General features: G+C 38.3%; 1 protein-coding gene across 1 annotated transcript in view; it reads right to left on the reverse strand.

The window, feature by feature from the left end:
* Positions 1-26774, reverse strand: part of LOC134674396 (uncharacterized protein CG3556) — a 188628-nt gene that overhangs the window by 125255 nt on the left and 36599 nt on the right. Inside the window, exon 2 of the mRNA XM_063532465.1 lies at positions 3568-3601. The gene's annotated coding sequence lies outside the window, so the exon portion shown is untranslated. The remainder of the gene's footprint in view (positions 1-3567; positions 3602-26774) is intronic.

The raw sequence follows: 26774 nt of genomic DNA on the forward strand, positions 1-26774 counted from the left end.
AGAGAAAATCAACTACAAAAAGCGAGAGCAAGGTGTATGACTTACAGGATGCATTTGACATGGCGAGTATTAAACACGCGCGTTTGTGACGTCATACGCTAGGGCCTGCCTTATCAAGTATTGCTATCGAGTATTGTACCTGCCTTATTACTATAATTACCCACATACAAGAGTATAACTAAAAACTACAAATATTAATAAAATTGGTAACAGTTAAAGTTTACCTGATCTTCCGGCTACCACCAGTTTTGACGTTGACATAACGCTCACGTCCACGTAATTTACTTTCTGTACATCTCGCTTGCACTAATATGCCTGTACGAGCGAGATGCATAGAAAGTAAGTTACGTAGACGTGAGCGAATACGTCAATGTCAAAACTGGTGGTCTTCTTCTCCGTCGAATTACTTACTCTTGGCAGAGCAGTCGTGATCACGTTGAACGACGAACGATTCTATGCCAGTTCTCCCTGGCAGATGCTTCTCTGGCACATGTGTTAAGTGGGGTGTTGGTAAGGGCTTTTATCTGGTCCGTCTAACGCATTGGGGAACGTCCTCTTGACCCATTGAGCCATTGACACGTCCCTGGACAACAAGTCTCTCCATGGCCTGCTCTCCACGTCGCGTCACATGTCCGAAAACTGGTGGTAGCCCTTCTTATAAGAGTTATAAGGGTAGAACGTTAGGCCCCATTTAGACTATTCAAGAACTTGCAAGCAATATTCAATACATTGCTAACTACAGAGTATAATGAATTTCAGTCGAACGACCAAATACCGCAACGTATCGAAAATCGCATGCAAGTTCTTGACACGTCTAAATGGGGCTTTTGGAAACATCCCACGCTAGGGTCCACGGAACGTCACATCACTAGAACTAGTCTCATAACACGATGCATTCCACATGGGGAGTATTAAACGCGCGCATTATGGACGTCACATGCCTCGAGGCACTTCTGGTCTATTTAATATGCACGTCGCTATTACGTACTAGTGTAGTTACTTACACGCGAGTTTTTAAAGAGTACTCCTCAGTATTTAGACTGATAAACGCACTAAAAATCTTAAATATACTTGGTCAAGCAGATCTTGTCAGTAGAAAAAGGCGGCAAATTTGAAAAATGTAGGCGCGAAGGGAGATCGTCTCATAGAAAATTTGAATCTCGCGCCTTTTTCTACTGACAAGATTTGCTTGACCGTCTATAGCTATTAATTTGTAACATATGGATAGAACACAAATAAACGAAGTTTTCAGGGTTCACCCTAGTGCCCGGAAAACTGATATATATTACCCCCGATTTAAGGATGACTCACGTTAGACCGGGCCGTGTCCGGGCCGGAGCTACCGGCGTATCGTTTTGACGTTCATAAGCGCATTGTAAATTGTAATATGCCTACTTGAATAAACTATTTTTTATCTTTTATCTTATCTTTATCGTTTTTTTTTGGAAAGCATCACGTGATCGCTTGTCATGTCATAGAAAAGTAAGCGCCGGAAGCTCCGGCCCGGACACGGCCCGGTCTAACGTGAGTCATCCTTTAGTGTAGGATGATTTCAAGAAAAAAATACGAGTAAATACAAATACATTTTTGGTACTAACCATCTTGCATCTGTGCCTCCCCAAAGAACAACCCAGCTGGAGCCGTGCAGTAGGTAAAGTTTTCAGCTTTTATTTAAGTTAAAAAAAAACATTTGCTACTTTTATTTTAATAGACGTAAAAAATTCAAAATGGGTACCAACAAAATTACAATTACATGTATTCTCGATGTTTAACCTCGTAAGTCCCGGCGTACTTGTACAAGAACTAATAAAATTGTATTCCAGTTTGAACTCTTATACTTAAAAATAAAATTTCCAAATTAAGAAAAGCGCAAAAATTGGCCTAAGTCTTACAAGAAATATACTTACGTTACGAGGAGAAATAATATACTTCAAAAGGTAAAAGCAAAATAAACAGCAACCCGTTACGTATAATTTCCATGTGTGTACATAAATCTTCATAGTCGCCATCTTGAAAGTGCATTTTCCACGTAGGTAATTTCCCTGGCAACATCTATCATCGTTCGCACTGGCAACACCAAGGAAGATGTATGACGTTCGGAACCTACCAGTGCTTAGGGTTCTTTATTATCATTACGGCGCGTTTTTCTGACAACTGGTTGCCAGTATATTTGGGTTGAATTTCCGGTTGAAATTTGAAATGGCGAAGTCTCGATTTGTGCCATTCTCAACCAAAAGGTTACTTATTGTCGGTTGTCTATAAGGCGATATTTCTATATTACTTTAATTTGAAAGCAACCTTATCGACAACCGACCGTGGGAGGTGAGCGTTTTCCAAAAAAAAAAATTACACTTCATTCATGTCTTTAAAATATTGACTTCTAGGGCTCATTTTACTTGGGTACATTCACGCCTCATACATAAAAAATGTGACCCAAGATTTCCATTCCAGATCGTCACATTTTTGTATTCATTTTTATTTTATTTCTATGAAAGTGACGCACTGGAAAAATATTTTTTCATACAAAATTTTGGGACACATTTTTTGAAGACATGATAGAAATGTACATTTTTTTTAAATCGCTCAGGTACCTTTTGTTTGAAAACGTCACATGTTTTATTGGTTGCTCATTAATGTTGTTTAAAATGTAAGATTTATAGCTTATGATATGAATCTTATTATGCAGTGAACTAACGTCGTGGAAGTATGCAGTCATAACCCTCTAGGGTTATGATTATGACTGCACCTTCACAATAAACTCAAAATCGAATTTCTAAAAGTAGAGGTTTTTTACTTTAATACTTAAATTTACTAAGATTAAGACTATGACCATTAAACACGGAAAATTTCAAATTAACATTGAATAATTTTACGGTTTAGACTCACTTGTTTTTAGTCACTCGCGCGACATGTTAGTATGTCTCAATGATTTAATGTTAGTATGTCTCAACAGTTTAAATTCGGTTCAAATTAACAAGTAATTTGCGAGACTGAAAATTTCCTATAAAGGCTTAGAAGTGAATAAATAAACCATCATAATGACGCTAATAACACTAAGCGATGGGACGCCGTAAACAAATTACCTTTTGAGGTAAAATTCTAGTCGCCATCAGATTCGGTCATCAGATGGAGTCAATAACGACGCCGAGCTCAATTATTGTATAGTTAGTACTTAAGTAAAATCTTACTCTCAATGTTTATATAATGTCACTCCTTTTAACATGTGTAGCTTGACTGTAAATGTTAAATTATGGAATAAATAAATAATAATAATAATAATTCGGAGCGGCTAAGGTGTTCACAATATCTGAACACGCGCTCTAACGCCCTGACAATAGAGGCGTGATCAGATATTTGTGAGCGCCTTGGCCGCTCCGATATATCTGATGGCGACTGTACGTAAATTGCCAGAATATGCCATTTTCATATTCTCTAAAATGGAAAACGGCGCGTTACTTTCTCGTAAATTTCTCTTTTAAATTAATATCGCAGGTATTTTCTGATCTTTTGTGGAACGGTGCAGATAAGATTTATGTGAAAACTTAAGATAAGATAAGAGGTACTTACCGAAGTATTCCTTTTGACAGCTTAATTCCGTGTTCTGCAACAATAAAGATGTATTACGTGGCGAAAGGTAGACTCGAATTGTTCGTTCGTCGGAGCTTAATAGGTAATATATAGGCTAAAATTGCGGAATATGTTACAGAAAAAAATTATAAAGGTGCACGGGCTTTGAAGTCTACAGGCCCGATTCGGATTTTGAAATAGACATCTATAAGAAATCTTTTAGGCATCATCAAGATACGATCACGATATGTTTAAGATCTAACCTGTCTAATTTGACATTTGCGCGATTCTGGAGATACTCTTGAACGATTTTCACAGGATATGACTTAGAGATCCAATTCACATCTAATAGATATCTTACTCTATCTAACGTGAAAGTGACATTGGTTGCCCGAATTGCGCTGCAAAAGAGAACTAGTTGATATCTAAACTATAACGTATCTAGAATGGATCTAGAATGAGTCGTCTCTTGTGAATATCTTGAAGCTCGAATACGGCAGTATGTATAAAAACCAGTGCGGTGTGGGTCAAATTTTGGAAGATAATAAAGACCCACTTCCCGATTTCCATTTCAGCTGAAATTCGCATGTGGATATCGGATGACAATGCAATATTATGATGATATGGAGCTGATCTGATGATGAAGAGATGATGTATGGAGGAGGTGGTCATGGGAACTCTGTGATAAAACAACGCAAACTAATTTGTGCTTGGGGTTCTTGGAATTGTCTCGATAAGTAGTAGTAGCCTGTGGAATGAAAAGTACAGTCAGCGATAAAAGCTTGAATCCAAAATGATTTTTTTGTAAAACACTTATACCTTACTTAACTTAATACAAAATATTTTCATACAACCAAGCCTTCAACCAGTCCGTAGCTGATACCGAGTAATTAAGGTAAACGTACTAGTGCTCGACATGCTAATGCCCAATAGATGATACCTTGCTGTCACCTCTATTGACACTGACTTAAGTTTCAAGATGACATGTACTGGCACCGCGTCGGGCACTAGTACGTTTACCTTATTTATGCGATATTTTAGCGAAGGTCTTGCTAAAATATCGCATAAATAATTACTTCTTACCAACCGCCTCACTTTGAAACGGTAGACCGTTAGTATTTTTAATTCTATGGCTGCTTTCTTTACCTAGCTCAGAAGTCAGGGACTTCAACACCTACCTGTACTCGTAACTTGTTTTTGTCAATAAAAATATTTTTATTTTATTTTATTTTATAAAGCGTTATAATTTTCCTCTACGAAACTAGCCTATTACGAAAAGGCAAGTTGCCAAGACACGTTAAATATATTTCACGATGTAGTAACAGATGTCCTTTGATATCGCCGAAATAATAAGTGTAACTTGGACATGGACATAAAGTTTGTCAGTTTCTTGTACAGCGTCCGCTTTTGGGTAAGTTATTCAATTAGCTTGTTGGAGTTGTTGGTAAAGACAGGACGGTGAGCACGAAGACTTTCGTATATTGACCCGCCTCTTCTTAGACTTATATCGACCGGGATATGAACCGTGATTACCTTTTGTATTGTTTCCGAGCTCCCGATATTTCGACGCAGTTACTTGTTCACGGGTAACTGATAGCGGGTGGGTGTCAAAGTTGTGTGTGTGTGTGTTGTTGTTGTTGTTGTGTTGTGTGTATCGCGGTCTACACAAGTTTGACACCCACCCGCTATCGTTAGTTACCCGTGAACAAGATGCATGTAACTGCGTCGAAATATCTGGAGCTCGAAAGCAATACAAAAGGTAATCACGGTTCATATCCCGGTCGATATGAGTCTTGTGAAACTAACCGTGAATCATTCAAAACCGCCTCTTTCTATCTCTATCGCACGCGCATAATTATATTTCTCGCACAATATCATTGACGTTCAACGGTCACCTACAAAACATATAAATTTTCTAACATTTAGCTAAACTACACTTAACTAAGTTTTGTGAAACTTTTAATGTTAATAATGACTATAGGGAATAAAGTAACCTACGCAAAATTAATTATTCAAATTTAATTTAACACAACTTAGTTATTCCGATTGCTTTTGTACCTAAATATTGAAATAACTTGAAGCTATGTAAGCCGATTTCAAATTAATGTAAATATAACTCAGTTATTTCGGTATTCGTTCATTTTACAATTGAAAACCCAAGAGACTATACTGTAAAGTATTCAATATTGGATTAAAAACTATAAAACAGAGTTTACGAGAAGTTAGGTACTATATAAGTACATAATAATGGGGTAACATAATTTAATAAAATAAAGAATTTCAAACTCCACACGACGCGGCTTGCTTGATTATATTGTCGCCATTTATTATGTTTGATTTTTAGCTTTGTGTGTTTGAAAACTTCTTGATTTTAAAATGATTAAATTGTATTAATCCACAAGCATTATAGACCTACACTAAAAGCATACTAAAGGCATTTTAGGCTTGTACTTATATATGACGGCGGCCGATCGTAAGATCAGGCATATCGTGAAATTCCTAGGCATATCGTGAAACGTGAAAATCTTTGACTCGCTCCCTGAGTCAACGGAGCTACGCGGGGCTCCTATTTCTGGGCAGTTCGCCCTCCGGGCATCTAAAGCAACCTAACGAACCTATCCTACCTATATATTGGTTTAATGTGACTATCGTCAAAATATTACACAGGCACATTACGATCTGATCTTACGATCGGCCGCCGACATATATTATATTATAGTTCAAAACAATATCTACCTTTAACCCCTTTCAAGTTTTTTTTAAATGGATTAATTGACTTTTCGAATAACATTGTAAGTAGTAAGGATAATTAAAGTGACACATACGGCAAACAAATGAAATGTATCTAGAAAATTATAGAGGGCGCCACTTCATACGTAACTGTCACATTTTTGTCTTTTGGCGTAAAATGCTGGTAAACATGGCAACCATTTTTTAGTGCCATTTAATTTAATTTCTACTATTTTTTTTTGTTGTTTACCTCTGCTAGTATTTCTGTTTTCTTTTGTATTGTCTTCTTTTATTGAGGTGTGCAATAAAGAGTATTTGTATTGTATTGTATTGTTATGTCGCACTTATAAAATTAAATTAGGTAATAAAGTAATAATATAATGTATACTTAGTAGTTTTATCTTTCAAATATTAAAGCAACTAACAAAGGAGTCATTAAATGCAGAGCCGTCGAAGTTTAAATGGAGACGCTTCCAGCAAATTCCACGAATTCTGTAAAAGTTGGATTGACTTGGCGAGAACTAGCTCAAATTATTAACAGCCCGAATCCGTCCGAGTATTTTGAGAGTCTTTGTAATAATATTATAATACTATTAAATAATGGAATTTTACGTTTGTGAAATAAATTTGGGCAGTTGTTTAAGGCCTGTGCACACCGGATGCGTGTGCGTAGACGTGCACGTGCGCGTTGTAGTATACAGAATATACAGATCCTTATGAGAGACGGCACACCGCTTGCGTGACGTGTGCGTGTGCGGCCCCAACATTTTAGCGCACGCACGCGTGCACGTCACGCACACACACACAGGCCTTTACACGTTTTACTTATAACAGTCGTAACTAATAAAGGATAACTTACGCTAGAACGGTTCGGGCCCGGGCCTAGGATGTAGGTATAGAATTCTGATATGATAATTGAATTTACTACTCCATTTTAAAAGAAGTTTCTGATAAAAATATATTTTTAGCATTCCCCAAAAAATTCACAGTAGGTACGATATTATTTGTGAAATATGAATATATGATATCGGCTCGCCGACTGGCAAGTAATGGCGTCACTCGATACAATGAATATTAATAGAGCGGTGAGTCGCGCGTAATACTTTTGATTATGAGTTATGACTCGCAATAACATACTTTCTCGATGGTACACAGTAAAAACCGGGCAAGTGCGAGTCGGACTCGCGCACGAAGGGTTCCGTACCATAAAGCAAAAAAAAAACGGAAAAAATGCAAAAAGAAAACGGTCACCCATCCAAGTACTGACCACGCCCAACGTTGCTTAACTTTGGTCAAAAATCACGTTTGCTGTATGGGAGCCCCACTTAAATCTTTATTTTATTCTGTTTTTAGTATTTGTTGTTATAGCGGCAACAGAAATACATCATCTGTGAAAATTTCAACTGTCTAGCTATCACGGTTCGTGAGATACAGCCTGGTGACAGACAGACGGACGGACGGACGGACGGACGGACAGCGAAGTCTTAGTAATAGGGTCCCGTTTTACCCTTTGGGTACGGAACCCTAAAAATTGGGCAAACGAGGCATACCTTCGTGGCATACTCTACGCGACAAAATTTCTATCTTCACCACTTAATAGTATTTCTATTGGCAGATATCTGAGAGAGGATCTCAATACAAATTTGCGAGATTTTGCATCTTTTAGGTTATAAATTGTATGGAGATGACACCGATCATCGTACCCAAGTTGTTTGAAAAATACTGTAGATGGTTGGCACTGTTGGCAGTCCTGTGCGTTTCAATCATTTCTTCCAATCGTTTCTTTCTTGTGCCAGTTTTCCTCATACGACGCATTATATTTTACACTGTGCGTTTCTCCAGAAACTTCCTGCTTCGCACCGATACCTTTAAGAAAAGAGCTTACTTCCATCTTAAAGGCCGGAAACGCACTTGCAACACTCTTTCTCACACAACAACAAAATAAATAAAAGTTAAACAGAAGGATTTACAAGTGGGTTAATGTAAGTACCTACATTTAACCTAATTTCGCGATAAAAACTATTGTCTACAAAACTGTTCCACGTAGGGGGGTCAAACAGAAAACTGTGTTCGCGTCTTTCCTGTAGACATACACAAGAGTTAAGGGCTATAAAGGTTACTTTTCTTATTTAACCCTTATGCACGTGAAAAGGGCCTCCTTTTATTTAGGGAACTATGATAAAATCATTACTTACATGCCCACAAGCTGTTAACTATTGCCCACAGGAGAGAAAACTAGCGTGTTCGCGCACTGGACATTTTCTCTCTTCTGTTTGACCCAGGGTACATTGACGTACATGACGTTATCGTGCAGCGTGTGCGTTGCGTGTCCCTGCATTAATTCTATTTCAAAATCGTCACGTCGGTAAAAAATGTTTTTTACCGACGTGACGTAGAGTGACATTCTATTTCCAACTGCAGCTGCAATACTGTTCATTTTACTATGGAAATTGACAGTGACAGTAACGCGTTTCCATAGTAAAATGAACAGTATTGCAGCTGCAGTTGGAAATGGAATGTCACTTTTAATTACTCGTATCATTAAATGCAGGTATTTGAGACGAGAAAGGGCACACAAAATAAATAGTAAACCGTTATTGAGATGATGGCTCATGTTAAATTTAATAGTGTGGTGTGAGCTACTCCGCACCCTCACACGTGTAGGTATACCGCTCCACTATATAAGCTGCTACTTGTATTATTTTAGACTATTTAGGCCCCCCCCCCCACATCTCGCGTCTTTCGAGCGTCGGCGTCTGTCGGCGTCGGTCCAGCGCTATGGAAAATGACGTCGCTGCGCAGTTGCGTCGACGCTGCGTCGACGTTGCGTCGACGTTGCGTCGACGTCGGCCATAGAATTGTAGACGCTGACGCTCGAAAGACGCCAGATGTGGGGGGCCCTTAGATCTATACTCCGAGCAAGTATTATCATTTCAACGTCTCACATGGCGACCCTGCCCGGATATAAATATAAAAGTGTGAGCTTAAGGTGTAGCTCACACCACAATAAATCAATCATGTGAGTGGTTATTATTGAATATTTATTGCTTTGTTACATCAGTGTAGGTACTGTACTACAGGTAAATAAATTCCGGCTCTCACACGTTTTGTGAGCGTATAAACCGACACACCTAACAATGTTAGCCAGGATAGCCAGGAATATTTACTTCGCCCTATAATTACGTTACATAAGACTGACCATTAGGGTTAATACGGCATCACCCTGCGAGCCTGGTGCCACAGATTGCTTTACTGCTAGATGGAGCATGTAAGAAGATACACAATCATCTCATCACGTATTGGCCCTCGCTTCGCTCATTTTTGCGTCCATGTTTACTATCTACAGTAGACTTGTAAGTAGAGATGCACCGGATATTCGGTTACTATACGGTATCCGGGTTATCCGGCCATGATTTTAATATCAGGCCGGATACCAGATAGTGGCCTATTATCCGGCCGGATATCGGATAGTATATTACATTGCTTGATTTCGGAGTAAACTAATTGGATTTAAGAAATAGTCTTGATCATAATCGTACTTGTTTATTATTTTAAAACAATTCAAACATTCCACTGACTTGCACGCGCACTCATTTCGAACCTAGAAATGTGTCCGCGCGAACGTTAGTTCACTAGGAAACAGGTCAAACCTGCAGAATGCGCACCTGAAAAACCGAAATAGGTATAAGTAGTTCCGCTGGCCGAATATTAGGCGGCGGGATACCGGATATTCGGCCGATGGACAGGCCGAATATCCGGTATCCGGTTCCGGCCAAACAGCTATCCGTTGCATCTCTACTTGTAAGTTACAGTTATTAGTAAATTAAATTTGAGTTAAAATTATATAGAGTGTAACTGAATCATGTAGGTTAAGGTGCACAAGTGCCTAAAATCTCAAAAAAATGTGACAAAACAGTCTAATAACAAATAACATACCTACTATAAAAATTATCGTAATCAATCACTATACGTATTACCATAATATTTCAAAAGTTCGCTCGAAGTCTTTAGATTTCCCCCATTACTAAAGTAATATCCTGACGTGATTATCTTGTAATTAGACCAAATAATAAATTATTCCCTTAGAAAAATCCTCATCAATGAAATAATTGGGAAAATACACAAAAGGTTAAAAACAAGATATCCCGACGAATTGTGACATTTGAACCTCCTCTTTTCCAAACCCGGTAAAAATAGGACATGTATGTATGGAGTCTGTATGAGTTACTCCACGGCTAGTACTCACCCGGTAATTTGGTTAAAAGCTGTCCCCCAACGACGATCGCTTAATAACCTGCCATCAAATTACCGCGAGCTATATCGATAGCTGTTATGGTTTATGCGAGCCTGGTACTTGAGTTGTTTAGTAGTGTTGCCTGGCCTGGTACATCACTATCGCTACCGTTATACAATTGTTACCTACTCTGTATCTTTAGGTATTTTATAATAAAAAAGTAAACAAACAAAGCCTGATGACAGACAGACAGACGGACAGTGGAGTCTTAGTAATAGGGTCTCGTTTTTAGGGTTCCGTACCCAAAGGGTAAAACGGGACCCTATTACTAAGACTTCGCTGTCCGTCCGTCCGTCCGTCCGTCTGTCACCAGGCTGTATCTCACGAACCGTGATAGCTAGACAGTTGAAATTTTCACAGATGATGTATTTCTGTTGCCGCTATAACAACAAATACTAAAAACAGAATAAAATAAAGATTTAAATGGGGCTCCCATACAACAAACGTGATTTTTGACCAAAGTTAAGCAACGTCGGGAGTGGTCAGTACTTGGATGGGTGACCGTTTTTTTTTTTATTTATTTTTGTTTTTTTTTGCATTATGGTACGGAACCCTTCGTGCGCGAGTCCGACTCGCACTTGCCCGGTTTTTTTGGGTACGGAACCGTAAAAATTGAATCACAATACAAACAAAACCTGTAATATTAAACCTCAGGAGATGTTTATCCACCGTTCCCAGCTCATATTTATTGTTAACACTAAATTCAGTACTCTCTAGACATTCCCTCGAGACTTACAATATTCATAATATGCAGCTCCGTACATCCGATACGCTCTGTTAGCTCACTGACAGTGCGCAGTGCAAACATAGTAAGCCCGATGTACAAACCTAAGAGTATACCAGGTTCACAGAAGCTTTAGAGACAATCTCATATTCATCCATTCAGTGAATATTTCGCCCCACCTCGCATAATAGCTTTGGGGTGCAGTGAGTTCAGTAGCCTTACCACGACTGCCTTAGGGGCCCACTGATTACCAGTTCGCCGGACGATATCAGCCTGTCAGTTAAACGCAAAATTTGACAGCTCCGAACAACTAATAGGCTTATATCGTCCGGCGAACGGTAATCTGTGGGCCCCTTAAGTTCTGTGAAACTGAGATATTCGCCAACGTCTGCGTAACTTACTTTCCTCGCACTTACATGCACGCACTTTACATTTCGCTCGCACTTTTAAAATACACAAAATAATAATAATAGCTTTTCACAAATCATAACTAAGTAACAGAGATCAAAAAGCCTATTTACTCGCAGTACCAATAAAGCTGAAACAATTGCAAAATTCATAACGTTATTCCGCTTCCGCGTACGTGTTAGCCGCCCTATGAATGCATAAGTTCGGCGATATTCACGAGTGAAGGCGAACATTTGCCTCGAGAGCTCAATGTTAACAATGCGACATTAAATAGTATACATTAAATAAAAGGGAACTAAAAAGAATCCATACTAAATTGTTGTCATGTATAAGCATTTTACGTCAAAAATGTGACAGTTCCGTAGGAAGTGGGCGCCATTTAAGTCTATACATATATCAAGTCATACATATTATATATCTAGCTGTTAGTTTTGGCAATTGTCAGTGTCATGGTATATAGTACAGTCATTATAGATTTTGACCCGTGAATAATTAGTTCTTGGATTTTTTTTTCGTAGGTCCCTCGGGGGGGTCACTGGGAGTGTAAATTCAAAAAGTAGGCTGAATCAAGCTCCTGCGTATATTCGAAAAATGGTTTTTTTCCAAAAAAACGGTTTTTCTTCAATAACTCGGCCATTTTTGATTTTATAGTAAAACCGTAAGGACAAAAATTGTAGGAAATTTGATTCTCTACAAGTTAGTCCAGTAATTATATCCAAAAAACCGACCCTTCCCGTGAATAATCAGTTCTTGGATTTTTTTTTCGTACGCCCCTCGGGGGAATCACTGGGAGTGTAAATTCAAGAAGTAGACTGAATCACAGTCCTGTGTATATTAAAAAAAACGGTTTTTCTTGAATAACTCTGTAATTTTTGATTTTACAGTAAAACCGTGAGGACAAAAATTTTAGAAAATTTGATTCTCTACAAGTTTGTTTCCCTTCATTTATGCCGTAAAGCGTGGAACATAGGAGATAATGATAATATTTTGAATTTGTCGCGTTTTTCAGGTTTAATTTCTAAAATATCGATTTTGGGGGAAAAAAGTGGGAACCAAAATTGTTCAGAATTTGATTCTCTACAAGTTTAGTCCTTCATTTATGTCGTAAAGTTGAAAATAAACGAGATGTTGAAAATATTTTGAATATGTCGCTTTTTTCAAATTTTATTTCCAAACTATCGATCCTAGAAGAAAAATTGTGAGGACCAAACTTGTAGAAAATCAAATTTTCTAAAATTTTTGTCCTCACTGTTTTACTGTAAAATCAAAAATGACCGAGTTATTCAAGAAAAACCGTTTTTCGAATATACACAGGACTCTGATTCAGTCTACTTTTTGAATTTACACTCCTAGTGATTCCCCCGAGGGACGTACGAAAAAAAAATCCAAGAACTGATTATTCACGAGAAGGGACGGTTTTTTGGATATAATGACTGGACTAACTTGTAGAGAATCAAATTTCCTACAGTTTTTGTTCGTACGGTTTTACTGTAAAATCAAAAATGGCCGAGTTATTGAAGAAAAACCGTTTTTTTTTTTAAAACCCAGTTTTCGAATATACGCAGGAGCCTGATTCAGCCTACTTTTTGAATTTACACTCCCAGTGACCCCCCCGAGGGACCTACGAAAAAAAAATCCAAGAACTAATTATTCACGGGTAGGGTCGGTTTTTTGGATATAATATGACTGTACTAATAATAATATACTCCGCCTGGTACTCTCTTCCCGTCTTTTCTAGGTCACCTGACTGACACAAGCCTACGTCATCATGCGACAGCGCTATATGATAATATGCGATAGCGCTATATATAGCGGCCATGTTATTGTGACGTAGGCTTGCGTCACTCTGGGAAGAGAAGACCATGTTTTATTAGACTATGGTCAGTGTCTACACATTGATATAAGTATGTACAGCATCCATTAAATGGCAAATACAACACACAACAAAAGATTCGACCAACATGACTACGACGCGGCTCATGGTAGAATAGGCTATGTTACTACCTACCACAAAAATTAGATAGGTATTGGAGTACGACAAAAACCAGGCTTTCAAAAAGTGACATACTTAGAAGACGTACTTTACGAGAAACTCTCTAGAGAATAAAACTTTTAAATTCATTTTAATGGGAACGAAACATGTCAAGCTAGTATTCTTAATAACACGTGAGTAAAGGATGACTCACGCTTAGAGATGGGTAGTGAGTAAATACTCACGGGTAAATACCGAGTAAATACTCAGTATTTACTCAATATACCCGTATTTACTCGTTTATACCCAAATTGGTGGGTATAAACTATTTAGAGTGCTGAAAGGGGCATATAAATTTGAAATATAGGTGTATTTTGTAAGCCGCTACTGGATTAAGTACTCAAAATTGTAAGACATGTATTTTTAAGAGGAGCACTCCATACATGTAACTAATTGTCACAAAAATAAATCTCAGAAACCACCAACGTGTTGCACATCATTAAATGGGTCTTTAAAAATAACTGGAATGTTTCTAAGAACATTTTTGGATAAAATGGATATTTTTGAAATAAAACCGTTTCGAAAGGCCAAAATAATGTTTATCTTCCTATAACTTTCGAACCAAAGTTCAGAAAAAATATGAAAACATATCGGGAGATTAGCCGTGTAATAGAGTACAAAAAACAATATTTTGAACATCATCGATTGAGCCATTTTTGAGTTTTCTTTAAAAAACCCTTAATAAAAGGTCGTAAGTGCCGCGTAAACACGGACTTTTGCGCGACTTGCACTTATCTAGAACATCGGTAGAATTTAAGTACTCATATTTTTAAAGTAAATACCTTCTTATTTAAAACAAAATTGTTAACAAAATTTGCCTCTCACTAATAATTACCTTTTTTTCCTAAATTAAGCGTCCTCTATGCTTTTTATTTTATAGATATTGTTACTACATGTTAGCACTCTTCAATAAAAGACAATTTTGTTCTAAAATCTCTTTTTTTGAATATTTTATAAGGAATCGTTTTTACCCACCTAAATGAGTAAATACGGGTATTTATCGGGTGCTTTGAGTAAATACCGAGTAAATACTCAGTATTTACTCACCCCTACCCATCTCTACTCACGCTGGACCGCTAGAGGGTTGAAGCGTCCGACATGTCATTTTCTACGGGCCCGATTCGGATTTTGAAATAGACATCTATTAGATATCTTTTAGACATCACCAAGATACGATAACGATATGTTTAAGATCTAACCTGTCAAATTTGACATTTGCGCGCTTCTGGAGATACTCTTGAACGATTTCCACAGGATATGACTTAGAGATCCAATTCACATCTAATAGATATCTTACTCTATCTAACGTAAAAGTGACATTGGTTGCCCGAATTGTGCTGCAAAAGAGAACTAGTTGATATCTAAACTATAACGTATCTAGAATGGATCTAATACGTGTCGTCTCTTGTGAATATCTTGAAGTTCGAATACGGCAGTAAGTCGAATATAAATCATAGCTAACTGTTGTGTGAGAGCATCGCGAAAGAAACGAATTTGGCAGTTCAGTGTATACATATGCAGCATCATTTAAATGGCAAAAACAATAGGGTATTTGACTATAAGTCTGTATCTTTAGGTATTTAAATAAAAGTAAACAAACAATTTTTACATTTTCGAGTAGTACCAACCAAATACATAACCGCCTGGATCTGCCACTGAACGATCTTACTTTAATCGACTAACATACTTACGAGGCGGCTCATGAAGTCATGGTAGTATGGACTATGTAACTACCAGAAACTTTGGATATTGTACGACAAAATCCAGGATACGACAAAAAAGTTACGCAGGAGACTTACCCGAGAAACTCTCGGGATACTCAGCCTTTTTAATTGATTTTAATGGGATCGAAACATGACAAGCGATCATTCTTAATAATACGTGAGTAACCAGTTTAAAATCATTTTAATACCCTTAACCCTTTACCGCATATGGGTCCAAATTTGGAACGGAATGATATTATCCTCGTGGATTTATATAAGCGTCATCTATGTTACTGAACTTGTAAGAGGTAGAAACTATGAATACTACTAAACGTTTTCTGTACTCGATACAGCTTCTAACTAGTTTGTGGTCCATATGACATTATCATTTCCACCGACGTCCGGCAATTTTACATGCAAGTGTGATTGACTACTTTGTAATTAGATTTTCGTTGTTATTTTAAGTGCAATAAATAAATTTCCAGCGTCGAGTATTAGAAAAATAGATGCCGCGAGATTATACGGTAAAACATGTAAGCATTTATATTAAAATTACTATGTATGATGTCGTGAAAGTTTGTTCCTGAAATGGAACAGTATGCGTTACAAGCTAGAAGGATTGGACTAATATGGAACATTATGCGTTAGTGATTTTTTTGTCAGTTAGACAAATATGGAACCTTATGCACTCAGGCTTGCCAATAAAAACAAAATAAAGAAATAGCTTGCTACTTCATTATTTTATTTGTATAAAGTTAGGTACGTTAGCCGCATTGTTAAAAATCTGTAGAGAACCGGTGACAGCTGGTAGCTACAGATAACCAATAACGATCAAATTATTTTACTACGTCAATGACAAAGAAGCATACGTTCCGTATGGTGGTAAATGGCTACCATGACCTAAACCTAACCAAAAATAAGTATAAAAATAATAAATAGTTGTTGAAGATGTAAGGGTTTTTTTTTAACTTACATTTCCATACATATATTGCATACAGTTCCAAATTTGACCAGTTTTATAATCGGGCTCCGGTTAGCCTCTAATACATCAAGTACCAAATTTGGAATAAATTGTTATTTGGTATTATTTTTAGTTGGGTCGAATATAGATTTTTTTCACAATTTTTTTTATGTTACATTTACAGTGTTTTATTACATATATTTAATTCGGGGAGAATAAAAAATCCATGCGGTAAAGGGTTAAGGGGGGCACAGATTACCAGTTTGCCGGACGATATCAGCTTGTCAATTAAACGCAAAAGGTGACAGTTCCGAACAACTGACAGGCTGATATCGTCCGGCGAACTGTGGGCAGAACTATTATATAATCTGTGCTGTGGGTCCCTTTATGAGTACAAAATCTCGAAATCACACTTGAATTGGCATTCAGCACTGCTATGTGAATATCCTCGTTGGCTGCGAGCCAGGTAAGGCGTATCTCTGATTTGTTAATAGATAAATCGGATACTCGTGAGGGCGTCGGTGCAAGGCTTTAGACGCTGACGCCTGCGTCGTATCTCATAAGGCCCCAGTACACAATGGGCCATCGCCGGCCATTCCAAGGGACGCATTTATGCGTTTGAGGGAGCAACTGATATTGCTATCTCATTCTACCGCATGGCTGCGTCCCTTGGAGTGGCCGGCAATGGCCCATTGTGTACTGGGGCCTTTACGCGCACTGGGGGTTTTGTAGTTTTTTAGCTTTTGTAAACATATGTCAAACTTTATCTGTACAAGTAGTTACACACATAAAAGCTACCACAGACAGACACACTGGACACACACATACTCGTAGTGGTGAAACTTCTAATAGAGTTAGACCGTAAAAAGTCTGCAGCGATTTTGATAGACCACGCAGTGCAAGTGTCATTTTAAACGACAAACTTCTATGAAATTAACACGTATAAATAAACATTTACACTGCGTGGGCTATCAAATCCGCTGCAAACTTTTATTGGTGCGACTATACCCCCCTTTTTGCGTCCGGGGTTAAAAACGAAACGGAACGGAACGGAGGCCGATTACATGCAAACGTTAAAGCTGCTGTTCTATAAATCTCTTACGCTAATAATAATATAGTAATTTTAGAAGTCAAACTTAATTTATTATTCACGTTCTCATTTTATTTTATAATTTTTAAAATTAATCGTTTATATTTTTGTAGTTTTATAAATTACATCCTGAATCCTGATGCTTACCTATAACGCGAAAAGCTGCGAAAAGAGAAGTGGAGTGTCATGTTGATAGTTGTTTTCCTGAGGCTATTACTAAATTGTAGTATACTTAATAGGCACCTGCCTATTATTTTTTGTGTAAATGAACTTACTAACAAAAACTTTGTTTTTCATAATTAATAAGAAAAAGGCACGCCATTAATTAACAGAATGCTGAAGCCAGAAATAATATTGTATCTGGTAATCTGGTGTTTTCTTCGTTAATGAACGGAGAACGGCCATTTTCAGAGAACTTTGTGTTTTAAATGAGAAAAGGTAATGGTGTTTTTGCTTTAACACCTAATGAGGAACGATTGTATTTGGTAAGCCTCGCAAATGTCTAGCTTTTTACTAAAATTAAGTATTTTATTTAGACCGAATACAAGGAATAGTATGTGGCTTTCTATCAGAGAAGAGACCTTATTGCTTCAACTGTAATAAGAACCTATGTCCCTTAAGGGGCCCACTGATTAACAGTCCGCCGGACGGTATCGGCCTGTCAGTTAGAACAAAATTTTGATAGTTCCGAACAACTGACAGGCCGATACCGTCCGGCGGACTGGTAATCAGTGGGCGCCTAAGGGTGACTGACGCTAGACCGGGCTGTGCCCGGGCCGAGGCGTTCGACATGTCATTTTCTATGACGGCTGATCGGTGATCACCAGCTTTCCATAGAAAACGAAGCTCTGGAAGCTCCGGCCCGGCCACGGTCCGGTCTAGCGTGAGTCATCCTTTATTTGACTTTTTTCGATGGCGAAGCGGTTGTCCACATTACTTTTATACGATATGATTACATACATATATTATGATACATTGATGTAAGTCACTTATATACTAAATTTTGCTACTTGCATAATTCAATATGCTACAAATTATATATTATCCATAGTACCTAGGTATGCTACGTATCTACGTAGCCTACCTATCTAGGTATCCTAGCATTAGCACTTCACAATTTTGCTTGATAATCACGAAACACGTAGCGACCCGTACATAATACATACATACATTATGTATGTTAGTCTGTAAGGTATTTGTAATATGGGCCTTGTTGCCTGAATTAAATTTCTAAATAAATAAATAAATAATATAGAACTACCACTTCTATGTACATTAACCCACATAAACAACAGCTTATCTCCGGCAAGACTACTGCAATTTAACGACTCCTATTCTATCTACTACAAACTACTATCTCCCCTGAACTCCTAATAGAATTTAAACCTTAACGCTACTGACTAAGGCTGGTTTTATAATAGATTATTTAACGAGATAGGATTTTGGGAAAAATAGAGCTAGGTTTGTGGCGTGTAAGGAACGGTCTGCTTTGTCCATCGTTCTGAACACAGGCGAGTATTCGCTTCAAAAAACCAGAATGAATAGGATGTCCGATTGGGAGGATAAAGATAACTTTATACCTCTCGCATCGAGTATAATAGACCGGGAGATAGTGACACATTTTACTGGGTCATTTGTACCAGTATGGCGGTTCGTCAGGGGTCTAAGTACGTAATGAAGGAAAGAAAAATGATGGTCATAGCGCTGGTACCGGCGGCCCAATCGCGTGGGCGTTAGTCGAACGTGTCGGATAAAATACGAGTGTCGAACGATTTGTTCCACAAAAATCCTCGTATTTTCAGATAGTCCATAAAAAAGAAGTAGGCGGTAGCGTAATGCCATACTTCTCCGGTGTGACTTACAGCCCGCCATACTGAGGCGAACACATTAATTTAAAAAAAAACAATTCAATCATTTGTGCCAAGCTAATTTTTGCACAGGTGATCATCGTCGAGCGGCCATTCATGGACATCACCATGCCATACTTTTCGGATGGTTCCAAACCAAATGGCCACGTTAAATACGTTATAGTGACCCAGAGCGATTATAGTAGCTAGCTAAGTGTCGAGAATGTAGGGCCAGTTAGATATAGCGGCGGTAATTCCGGCATTCAGCGCCTGCATTAGCAGGGACAATGCTAGGAAATGCATACTCCTAGCTTCTGTTTTCCTGGTACCTAAACAGTAATGGACGTGAAACATGATAAGCTACCTACTGGATTAAATTTAGACTAGTTAAATACAGAAGTTTGTTGTATTGAAAGTAAATTTACAAGATAAATATTATACATTAAAAACCTAAAGTTTCCCCGCTGGATTGCCAGACTAACTGCCGTATTCGAACTTCAAATATTCACAAGAGGCGACACGTACTAGATCCATTCTAGATACGTTATAGTTTAGATTTCAACTAGTTCTCTTTTGCAGCGCAATTCGGGCAACCAATTTCACTTTTATTAGATAGCGTAAGATATCTATTAGATGTGAATTGGATCTCTAAGTCCTGAGGAAATCGTTCAAGAGTATCTCTAGAATCGCGCAAATGTCAAATTTGACAGGTTAGATCTTAAACATTATCGTTATCGTATCTTGATGATGTCTAAAATATATCTAATAGATGTCTATTTCAAAATCCGAATGGGGCCCTTAGCCGCTGAGCAAAATATTCGCCTGATCGAAAGTCGCCAGACACCCTGACAAGTTTGTGCTGATGCAGATTCGAGTACAAGCAGATTCGATAAATAGGTATATTGATACTTTTAGAAGATTTTATTGCTAACAGTAATGTATAGTCGCGTATATAATCTTGTATCACCTAAAAAAAATCACCCCGTATTCGCCCACTCCATATTCTAGCTGTGCACTTCAGTTTCCCTTCTTTTTGCTATCCCTTTGATTCTAGGCAATGCGAGAGCAGCTCTTTTTCCATTCACTTTTTACGTTTAAAAGGATTTTCAGCGCGATAGTGGTTGCTAAATGTACCTACTCTTTGAACAAGATTTATTATTTAATAAAATAAGTATTTATGTATATTCTGACCAGGAAACCAAGAAAAGTATATCCTTATATACTAACAAAAATCACAAATCGGCCCAATCATCTTGAGAAGTCGTTTGTATACTTTGTCTGCTAGCACAAAAAAATATAAAACCGGAGAGTCGAGAAACTCCCCCTGAAAAATCTTAAAATTACGTTTCCAAAAACGGAAACTTCTAAAAAAATCAATATAATTATCAAATCTGCTTGCTAAATTCCACGAGAATCGGTTGCAAAAAGGCGAACTGTAGAGGAGAACAACTGGAGCCTTTAATAAAGCATTTTCGCATCAAACCGGGAAATGCAGTTATGGCAACAACGTAAGGCTACGACTGTTAAGGTAACATTCCATTTCCAGCGACAGCTGCACTACTGTCAATTTTACTATGGAAATTGACGATGACAGCGACGCGTTCAGTACCGGTACTGCAGCTTCGGTCAGAAATGGAATGTTACCATTAGAGTAGCAATGAATGAATTAACTCATTCATTATTAAAACTGGACGGATGCTGCAGTTAATCTGGTGGAGTGGAAGTCCTAGGAGGGAGACCTTTGCCCAGCAGTGAGACACTTTATAGGCTCGTTAAAAAAAATTTACTCATTTTTAACCGCCGACTGATATACAAGTATGGCAAACAAAATCGGGCTCATTTCGCCGCGGTCTGATATATTTTTTTCCAGAAAAGTATGGTACTATTTAAACTTATATTAAGTTCATGATTAACTTACATTACTAAGGTTAATAACATATCGTATAAACACAGTATAAGTCGTATGGTATATAATATTGACCTATCCTATTTATTCAATCATGCGTTTTACCTTCTTAATTTTTGATTTATATATATATCTTATAAATAAGATAACATGCAAGAAAATAATGATAATGGGAAAGAGAATGATGATGATAAATAAGATAATACGTGACGTCCGATGGGTAAAGGTACCTTATGGCGGTTGACGCTTACACTATTATTAACGCCGCTCCAATTTTATTGCGGCGCTATGCGACGTAAGTGCCAGCCGCCATAAGGTACCTTTTGCTGTGGAACGTCACATACTTCGTGTAACTTCGTACCGCCAGTGACACGAGCACGCTCGATGAAAAATTCTATGGCGGTTAAAAGGTTAATTGCTAATCTACGTCCAGATGCAACATCCCGATTCACCATTAAATGAATGGCATTTTTCCATTATGCACACAAAGCCGGGAGGGCTTTGCAGATGGAGGTTTAATATCGGATATTACGTGGAACCAATATGTGCTCGTTAAATTAAACCCCTGTATCGAAAAAACGAAGCAAATTGATGTTTTATGAATTTCATTACAGCGAAATAAAAAACTTTTTGCTCGTTATTTGACTCTGATAAACACTAGAAGCAAATGCCTAGGGACTAAAAGTAAAGTATACAGTTTTAACTCATTAGTCATAATTTGGGTGTTCTCAGAAACGCGTAACTTTCCAGGATTACCATAAAACACACCTAACCTATCTATAGGATATAACCTTACGAAAATCCCGAAAAGTTAACGGTTTCAGAATTATGACTAATGTAATGAATAATCTGACAATCATTATGTTGTATATATATAAGAGCTGGCAACTCAGCAGCAGTCTCCCGCTATTAATGACAGCATCTGTCAATGTCATGTTCTATTTTCGGTGTCTAAAATAAAGCGTTTGTTATCGAATTATCTGGTCGTATTAATTAATTACACCAAGTTAATTAGCGATACAACACATTACATTATGACTTTCAATAATTATGTCAGACAAAGGGATCCGTTCCAAAACCTACTTATTATTCACTCAAATAATCTATGATGCTCTGAGCATTCCACTCGTAAAACCCGGCGCAGCCGAGATCCATTTAGAGCGGTGGCCAGTTCGGCGTAAAGTCTGTGCGGCGCTGAGGGATTATTTGTTTATCTCCCTGAGATGCACAGCAAGCGCTGGTCCATGCGACAAGCGGTAATCGGTTAATGTTGAAACTACATAACTGCCCTCCCGAATAATAACCCTATCTCAAACAACAAATGATTTTGAAAATGGATTCTCAGTTATAGAAACTAAAGTATATGTTAGCAATGAAACATCGATGTCTGAGAAAATGGAACGAAACCGTTTCTGAATTCTTAAGAGTGACCAATTACTATGTAGTGGTCAATAAGTAATAGCAGTCATTCTATTACGGCTTATTGGATAATTGTCTTGTTGATGGATCTGTTAAATCAATTAAAAACCGGGCAAGTGCGAGTCGGACTCGCGCACGAAGGGTTCCGTACCATAATGCAAAAAAAACCAAAAAAAAAGCTAAAAGAAAACGGTCACCCATCCAAGTACTGACCCCTCCCGACGTTGCTTAACTTTGGTCAAAAATCACGTTTGTTGTATGGGAGCCCCATTTAAATCTTTATTTTATTCTGTTTTTAGTATTTGTTGTTATAGCGGCAACAGATATACATCATCTATCACGGTTCGTGAGATACAGCCTGGTGACGGACGGACGGACGGACGGACGGACAGCGAAGTCTTAGTAATAGGGTCCCGTTTTACCCTTTGGGTACGGAACCCTAAAAACCAACGTGCAACACGTACAACCACATTCTCAATCCCCACCCGCTATCGCTATTCGCTCATGCCTCACAACCAATTCAGTTACGGCTCCAAATGCTTTACAAAATTATATTCGGAATCCCATTCGTCGGTCCGTGGAGACGCGCCTTAATTAGGGAATCTACCGACAAAGCCGGCCCGTGTAGACGAGCCCTTATTTTTTAAATGTCTTTTGTTTATTGTAACTTTGTGTTCGTGAGCGCTTTAACGGTGTTCCAGTTTCCACTTTACAAAGGTTTTTGGGTCGAATGCTTTTTGTGTCGAATTTTGTTTATCTGAAGGAACATTTAAAACAAGTAAATACTTAGCGTAACCTGAAATGTTCCAAATGGAATACATATAATTAAACCGGTCAAGTGCGAGTCGGACTCGCGTTTCACGGGTTCCGTACATCACACAATTTTAATACGTGAAACGTGAGTGAATGTCTTGGACAACCCTAATGGGTTGGATTGGATCAAAAACCAGATGTAACGGAAAGTGTTATGGCGAGGTTGCTTAATATCTCTGCAACTATAATAGCTATATGCATAATCTATGTTCTCATAATATATAGGGTACTAATTAATAGTGTGACTCATAATACAGGGTACAATTAGCAGCACAGGTAAGTAAATAAGTAAGCAGGCAAAGTGCTAAAATTATTTGAGCACAAGTCACAACATTATTGTTAAAAGTCGTCGCTACGCTACGCTAGCCCAATGCGGATTGGGAACTTCACTTACATTTCATATGTATTACCTACACTAAAACATCATCATACTAGATATCAAGTAAGTTTTCGCAATAACTCTAACCCTAATTCCACAAAGTTGTCACATTCGACCCGACTTTAGTCTCCGCGTCATGTCGCCGGACCAATTGTAACTTTTATATGAAGTTAGCAGAAGTTAGTCCGCGCCGGACCGATTGTATGGTCTATGTCTAGACCTCCTAACTATTTTGTAATAGAATTTGATCAAAAAACCATACTAATTTGATAAAAATCATTGACCAAGCGTCAGCGAAGGTCTACGTTTTTGACGTCTCTGTTTCAACTTGGGCAAAAATGCATTCGTATGTCCGGATGTTTTCCTCTGCAGGTAAAGTTTCATAGTAAACGCCGGGGCGCGCCGGCTGACGTTGATCAGTCTGTCAAATGTGGTTGGTTTGGTGCAACTGGCCCTTAGTAATTGTAATACGTTAGTTTGAATTGTTAGTTGTATTTTTACTTGTATGTAAATTCAATGTTGACGTGTAAGAGTGCCCTTGTGGCCTATTTGCTGAATAAATGTTGATGTATGATGTTTGAAAACTATAGAACACAACGTGGTATAACATGTGTGCTTTGGATCAGAAATGTATGTGCGAGCAGTGTTGCCAACTTGGCATAAATGATGCCAGATCTGGCATATTTTCACTCGCTTTGGCACCAAAATTTTCCATTTAGCATCTGGCATATGTTTTAGCATAATTTAGTCTAAGCCAAGTTTGCACCAACTTGGCAGCAACAATATGCGCCATTGCCTTATGTGGTTCATAGTTTCGTATGAATTTTGACTTTTGTGGACGGATGGACGTCAACGGACTATATAAAGTTGGACATGCAGATCTTGTCAGTAGAAAAAGGCTGAAAAATGTGAAAAATGTATGTGTTTTAAGTGTCTAATTTCAAGTGACATTTCAGCATTTTTTTAGCATATTTCAAAAAACTTTGGCATAATTTTGGCATAATCTAGACATTAGTCTAGCATTTTTTCAAAATCCGGGTTGGCAACACTGTGTGCGAGCTGCCTGATTGAAGAATTGTTTGCCCCGGGAGCCGCTTGTTGAGGTTGTGCAATCAAAGATATAGAGATACCTACTAGATGCGCTTAATTAGACTTTCGATGTGATGACTGTCCGATCGGATCGGATCGGATGTCGGACGATCTTTGGAGAAAAAAGACAGCTGCAAATTGCCTTTATGGCATTAAGTCCTTTTATTTTTGCTCAATATTTTCTTTTGAACAACACACAATAATAAACCGTGTTCCAGAGTCGGTCAGGGTCTCCGTCTCCGGCGTGTCTTCGTCGGTCGGAGTGGACCCCAAGGAGACCCGCAGGACTCTCAGATCTGGCTTGCTTTCATTGGCCGTCCAGAGGGGAGTTGTCAGGGCTATATACTTATTTTCCACCCAAATTTAAACCACAAATGAAATCAAAAGAGTCCTAGTTAGCTTTTCATTTTTCCGTAATAACTCCCAATGCCTGCTGCCGGTTTACTGGTATCTATCTATGTACCCATGATTGAGTTCCTGTTCCTGCAGGCGTTCTTCATGACATCAACGCTCTCCAAATGGCCTCTACGTGTTGGATATATGTAGGTATGTCCCCATGCACGCCTTATAAATGACCGGACTTGAAAACCCGAGAGTTTGTAACCGTATAAAAAAAATATATTTGTCGTATCCGACATCCGATATCGGATTGGACAAAACGTTCTAAGGAGCATTTTAACATTGTTGAAACACGCCTATTATAATGATTTCAAAGCAATAATAAGCATAGAAGTCTAAAATTCTCAAGTCTGCTTCATCTAATGCGTTCTAAATCCGTATCACGCGTCGTATTCATGAGATTAGCCAGCGCTGCCCGCGGCCCGTCGTTGCATAATTGAAGGCTCGCACTGCACAACCAACCTTCAATCTTAAAATCAGACCGATAAAGTCCATTATTCCAATATCAAAGGACTTGGTCGTAATTAGCGGGCGAATCAGCGCTAAAGGCTGTTTTAAATGACATAAATATTTAGGAACGGACAAAAACCGTAATAAATCATAGAGAGCTTAAGTTGATACAAAGGGGAAGTGGGAAGTGCGAAGTGGTTTAATGCTGATAGTAGAATGGAAGCTTAGTTTTTTCTATACAGACTAAAATTTTAAGCGAGACTGCCGGCGTATTATGGATGGTTATACGAGTATCCACGTGATAACTAACTGTCACTTTTTAACACTGCGGGATAGAAAGTGATGGACACCGTTTTATCACGCTGTCACGTAGACAAGAATGACCATCATATCCGTACTGGCGGCCTAGCCAAGGTTACAATCGCTATCGCTTCGATATCGAAAAGCATTATGTCTCTCTATCACTCTTCCATATTAGCGCGACAGTGACAGTTGCGTTTCGATCGCTACGGAGCGTAAGCGATTGGCATCTTGGCTACGCGGCCTGGTCAGCAGGTACGTGTCACGCTACTGGACAGAATCCGAAATCAGTATGTCAGAGGACTCAGATGAAGTTTCAAGAGACCATAGTTATGCAGAAAATGACCAGTTCAATTTTTTTTATCAATGCGGAAAGCAACCAAAGTTAGGGTGGAAGTCACTTTGACAAAAATAAAAAGTTGCTCGCTTTCTACAGAACTACGGTTGCCACGATTGTCTAAAAGGTCAAGGGGTAACGTTTAAGATGGTATGGTCACGTCCAAAGGCGTTCAGAAGACCATATGGTGAAGCTTGCCCTAAAACTGTCCATCGCTACACGCAACTATAGACGACGGTTGATATAGATAGACCTAAAAGAAGCTCATTTAAATAAAGACATAGCGCAAGACTGCGCTAGATGGCAATTGAGGACAAAGGAAGGCC

The sequence above is a fragment of the Cydia fagiglandana genome, chromosome 20 (genome assembly GCF_963556715.1).
Source record: "Cydia fagiglandana chromosome 20, ilCydFagi1.1, whole genome shotgun sequence".
NCBI lineage: Eukaryota > Metazoa > Arthropoda > Insecta > Lepidoptera > Tortricidae > Cydia > Cydia fagiglandana.